Source organism: Procambarus clarkii, chromosome 79 (assembly GCF_040958095.1).
Source record: "Procambarus clarkii isolate CNS0578487 chromosome 79, FALCON_Pclarkii_2.0, whole genome shotgun sequence".
In the NCBI taxonomy this organism is placed as follows: Eukaryota; Metazoa; Arthropoda; class Malacostraca; order Decapoda; family Cambaridae; genus Procambarus; species Procambarus clarkii.
Window position 1 is genome coordinate 1,348,967 of NC_091228.1, and position 6,499 is coordinate 1,355,465.

Genomic DNA, 6,499 nt, shown 5'->3' on the forward strand with positions numbered 1-6,499 from the left:
CCCACCCCCTGAGGGGCCCGCGCCTCCCCCCTCCCCGCCGCCCCCCCCCCCTGCGCGACCCACAGTCACTCCACAGCACTCGCCCTCCAAAACGTCAAACGAACCTGAAGCCGCTACGGCGCTTGAAGGCGGCTCCATCAAAGTCCCCCCAAGGCCCCCGTCTCTCGCAACTCCCCAAGACGAGGTCCCCCCACCGCTGGTCTCCTCCCTCGCCACCCCCCGCTGTTCCCCAAGCTGACGCACCTCCCCCCGCAGAGAGTCCAACCCCGCCCCCAGGGCTCCCACCAGAGCCACCAGGTCCCCCACCACAACCTCCACACTGCCACGACAACATAACAACACTCAGGAGCTCCGGCCAACACAACCTCTCACTGTGACTTCACCCGACCGACTGAAGTCGGTCAGGTGAAGTCACAGTTTTACCTCTCTCAACCAGTTTTTATCTTAAACTGGTTGAGAGAGGTACAGTCTTTAACATGGTTGGGAAGGTCATTCCACAATCTGGGTCCCTTGAGTTCCGTGCTGCGTTTCACTTACGAGACGGAAAAGGATGGGAAGCTGCCTTTTCTAGATGTAACAGTCATGGAAAAGGGCGGAGGTTTCCACACTGCAGTCTACACAAAGGAAACAAACATAGGAATGTGCCTAAATGCCAACAGCGACTGCCCTGACAGGTACAAGAGGAGTGTTGTTAACGCATACGTCGACCGTGCTCTCAGCCACAGCTCAGAATGGAAGCAAGTCGACGAAGAACTCTGTAGGGTAAGGCAGGTTCTAGTCAATAACGGTTTCTCCAATGGTTTCATCGAAGACATCATAAGAAGGAAAGTGAAAAGCCATGCAACCTCCGAAGAGACAACTAACACAACACCTATACCCCCTATTAGACTATTTTACAGGAACTTCTTTTCCACAGCTCATAAAACAGAGGAAAGGGTCCTGAAAGATATTGTTAATAGAAACGTTATCCCTACAGACAAAAATCAGAGGATACAACTGACGATTTACTATAAAACCAGAAAAACGGCCAGCCTACTCATGAGAAACTCTCCAGACACGAAACAGAACGCTTTAAAAGAGACTAACGTTGTCTATGCCTTCAAATGCCCACTTGGGGACTGTAAGCTCCAAAAAACCCAGTATATAGGCAAGACAACAACATCTCTTTCTAGGCGTTTAACGATGCATAAACAACAGGGCTCCATTAAGGAACATATAATCTCTTCCCATAACCAAACCATCGCCAGAGAAATCCTAGTAAACAACACAGAAATCATCGATAGATACAGCGATAGCAGGCGGCTTGACGTTTGCGAGGCACTACACATCAAGAAGTCAACACCAGCAATCAACAGCCAATTATTGCACAACTATATTCTACCCACCTCAAGACTCCGCTCCAATATAGAAGCATCAAGAAATATGGACCAATAGGCTTTCTACAAACACTTCTATTCAATATCCATTGTTTCGTGTTCTGTCTTGTGTTGATACTTTTAATACCCTATTAATATCCTCTAATGCCACATCATCCTTCCCACCTCACTCAAATGTAATGCCACATCACCCTTCCCACCTCACTCAAATGTAGATATAAAATCAGGGAAACGCAAGTTCTAATCAGTTGTGTATTTGTGAAGTCTTTGAAAATGTAATAAGTTTTACGAAACGCGCCCGTGTCGCGTCAGACTAGAAATAAAAATGAATTTTGGAGAAGTGATTTTTGATTTACCTCCAACAGTGAAGCATAACGTACGAAAGATTGAGAAAATTCGTGTTAGAATTATTAATCTTACTTTTTCGGTCATATTTAATAAAATATATATATATATATATATATATATATATATATATATATATATATATATATATATATATATATATATATATATATATATATATAATGTCGTACCTAGTAGCCAGAACGCACTTCTCAGCCTACTATGCAAGGCCCGATTTGCTTAATAAGCCAAGTTTTCATGAATTAATGTTTTTTCGACTACCTAACCTAACCTAATCTAACTTTTCCGGTTACCTAACCTAACCTAATCTATAGAGATAGAGATAGGTTAGGTTAGGTTAGGTAGGGTTGGTTAGGTTCGGTCATATATCTACGTTAATTTTAACTCCAATTTAAAAAAATTGACCTCATACATAATGAAATGGGTAGTTTTATCCTTTCATAAGAAGAAAATTAGAGAAAATATATTAATTCAGGAAAACTTGGCTTATTAGGCAAATCGGGCCTTGCATAGTAGGCTGAGAAGTGCATTCTGGCTACTAGGTACGACATATATATATATTATATATATATATATTGTTGGATATTTCCAACATCGAATACAGCATTGTTGTATTCTCATTACTTATTACTAACCATACTAAATATTGTAGTAAGTAAAATTAACAACTCGTAGAATTCTCATATACTAATAATTCATCTGTGCATTAGGCTAGAATTCTCACGTCACCTGACGCCAGTATTGCGTCAGATTTCTTTACAGTAATACACATTATATCCAATTTGTGTGAGAATTAAATACGATTCTCCATAATTAAAGCATTCTGTATGACAACTGATTGCAGACGAATTGTTCTCTAACTAGAAGCCGAATAGAGCGTTAGAATCATAGCGTCTACCTCGCGATAGTGTTAACGTCATCAATGAATGTCATGGGGAGACATTAATTCCTCTCCCTTATATATTTACTATTCTTAAATCGGTAAATATTAATATTTCGTTCCTCTAAATAATAAACCCGTCCAGTCTTTAAAGTTTCAAGCGCGAATGCGAGAAATATTAATGTTCGTGACAAAAAATTTTTTATGAACGTCGACTCGGCGTGGGTTGGAGGGACGCCATCCCCCTCAGTACGTACGCGGACACGTGCAGAGCCGAAAGGAGGCAGAACTGTGCTTACCGTACTCATAAAAGACGCCATTGCCCAGCAAATCGGGCAGGTGTTATCCATCCTCAGATGAAAGCCGCCACTGTGAGGCGTGAACGACCTTGCAGATAATATCTTCAACTAGTGCTGGTGTTAAATGAGGGACCCCTAGACTTGGTTCCTGACGACACGTGATCAGCCAGCTTGAAACGCATCACAATCCAGGATAGGTTCACCGGAGCCTGGGATGCGAAATTACGGCAATCTTAATACTTAGACAGTGCCCACAGCTAAGTACCCTTTATTTGATGCATCATTTACAGGTCTAATAATAGCGGGGTGATTGTTCGTCAAGCAGCGGGATAACACCTAATAACAGGTGATTAGAATTCCATCTGTAGATATTAATAATTTTGAATATGAATTGAGTAGTTAAATCAATTGCTACTGGTAGTTATTTATCTTGCAGCTCGAGAGAAGAATTCCTCATGCTGTCTTCTTCATGTTGAACCGTACTATTCGTCAGTGTACCAGACTTGGAGATTAAGAGGACTTCCATGGTTATCTAAAGGAATCTGCTACAAGCTAAGGCTTATTTCTTTTTATCCATTTCCTTACAATTTGATGTATTCAGAATGTTTGATATTAATGTGTGATTTACTGTAACTCATTACTATGTTCATATTCATGTTCTTCTTTATGTGAATGATATTATATTCAGCATTATTTATAGGATTAGATTATTATTAAATCAATTAGTGAACGAACCACACTGATTCCTGGACGTACTTACCTCCAGTAATAACCCCCCAATGTAGGTGTTTGAGGTTTGTTTCTTTAATAATACAGCCATTAATTATTCTTATGATCATACTTTCTAGTTATATCCATAGTCACTGGTTCTCTCTAGAATTTTATCTAATGATCTGAAATTCTCAGTTTCCCTCTTTACTTTACAAGCGGGTGGTCCTTCGTAATTTAATTTACTATTTTAATTATTAATTAATCAGAATCAAACCCAAATATCCCACATATATATATATATATATATATATATATATATATATATATATATATATATATATATATATATATATATTATATTATATATATATATATATATATATTATATTATATATATATATATATATATATATATATATATATATATATATATTATATTATATATATATATATATATATATATATATATATATATATATATATATATATATATATATATATTATTAAATATGACCGAAAAAGTAAGATTAATAATTCTAACACGAATTTTCTCAATCTTTCGTACATTTCTTTTCACTGTTGGAGGTAAATCAAAAATCAATTCTCCAAAATTCATTTTTATTTCTAGTCTGACGCGACACGAGCGCGTTTCGTAAAACTTATTACATTTTCAAAGATTTTAGTTTACAAATACACAACTGAATAGAACTTACGCATCTCCGATTTTATATCTACATTTGAGTGAGATGGATGGGGTGAGGTGGCATTAATAGGGTATTAATTTCATCAACTCAAGACAGAACAAGAGGTGGCATTAATAGGGTATTAATTTCATCAACACAAGACAGAACACGAAACAATGGGTATTGAATAGAAGTGTTTGTAGAAAGCCTATTGGTCCATATTTCTTGATGCTTCTATATTGGAGCGGAGTCTTGAGGTGGGTAGAATATAATTGTGCATTAATTGGCTGTTGATTGCTGGTGTTGACTTCTTGATGTGTAGTGCCTCGCAAACGTCAAGCCGCCTGCTATCGCTGTATCTATCGATGATTTCTGTGTTGTTTACTAGGATTTCTCTGGCGAAGGTTTGGTTGTGGGAAGAGATTATATGTTCCTAGTAAACAACACAGAAATCATCGATAGATACAGCGATAGCAGGCGGCTTGACGTTTGCGAGGCACTACACATCAAGAAGTCAACACCAGCAATCAACAGCCAATTAATGCACAATTATATTCTACCCACCTCAAGACTCCGCTCCAATATAGAAGCATCAAGAAATATGGACCAATAGGCTTTCTACAAACACTTCTATTCAATACCCATTGTTTCGTGTTCTGTCTTGTGTTGATGAAATTAATACCCTATTAATGACACCTCTTGTTCTGTCTTGTGTTGATGAAATTAATACCCTATTAATGCCACCTCTTGTTCTGTCTTGTGTTGATGAAATTAATACCCTATTAATGCCACCTCACCCCATCCACCTCACTCAAATGTAGATATAAAATCGGAGATGCGTAAGTTCTATTCAGTTGTGTATTTGTAAACTAAAGTCTTTGAAAATGTAATAAGTTTTACGAAACGCGCTCGTGTCGCGTCAGACTAGAAATAAAAATGAATTTTGGAGAATTGATTTTTGATTTACCTCCAACAGTGAAAAGAAATGTACGAAAGATTGAGAAAATTCGTGTTAGAATTATTAATCTTACTTTTTCGGTCATATTTAATAATATATGTCTACAGGAAAGACTGCTACCAAAATATACTAATATATATATATATATATATATATATATATATATATATATATATATATATATATATATATATATATATATATATATATATATATGTCATACCTAGTAGCCCGAACGCACTTCTCGGCCTACTGTGCAAGGCCCGATTTGCACAGTAGGTAGAACATATATCTACGTTAGTTTTAATTCAAATTTAAAAAAAAATATCTCGTACATAATGAAATGGAGAGCTTTATCACTTCATAAGAAAAAATATTGAAAAATATATAAATTCAGGAAAACTTGGCTTATTAGGCAAATGGGGCCTTGCATAGTAGGCCGAGTACGACGTTCTGGCTACTAGGTGCAATATTATATATATATATATATATATATATATATATATATATATATATATATATATATATATATATATATATATATATATATATATATATATATAAAATATATATATATATATATAAAATATATATATATATATATAAAATATATATATATATAAAATATATATATATATAAAATATATATATATATATATATATATATATATATATATATATATATATATATATATATATATATAATATGTAGTAGTAGTAGTAGGCATCCGTCAATCCCGTGGGGTTATGGAGTTGTGCCCTGGGTGTCTAGTTGTTGTAGTGTAGTTGGATGCAGCGCCTGCTGTGGCTGTGAACGCCAACCCGAGAATGACAGTCCCGACTGCAGCGAGCGCAGATAAACGCCGAAGCAGGTGCGTCTGACAGTGGTCGAGACCTCCTCTGAAGTCTATTATCCTCCGCCTGCCTCTTCAGTTCATCCTCGAATTGCTGGAGTCCCTTCTGCACTTTACATCTCCAGGCAGATCTGTCCGCAGCTGCTACCTCCCAGGTGTTGATGTCGATGTTCATCTGCTTGAGGTCGCGTTTGCAGGCGTCTTTGAAACGCAGCTGAGGTCTTCCGGTGGGTCTCCTTCCTGATACCAGCTCTCCATACAAGAGGTCCTTCGGTATGCGGCCATCGACCATGCGTGTGACATGTCCCAGCCATCGCATGCGTCTCTGTTTCAGGAGAGTGAACATTGAAGGGACTCCTGTTCTCTCGAGTA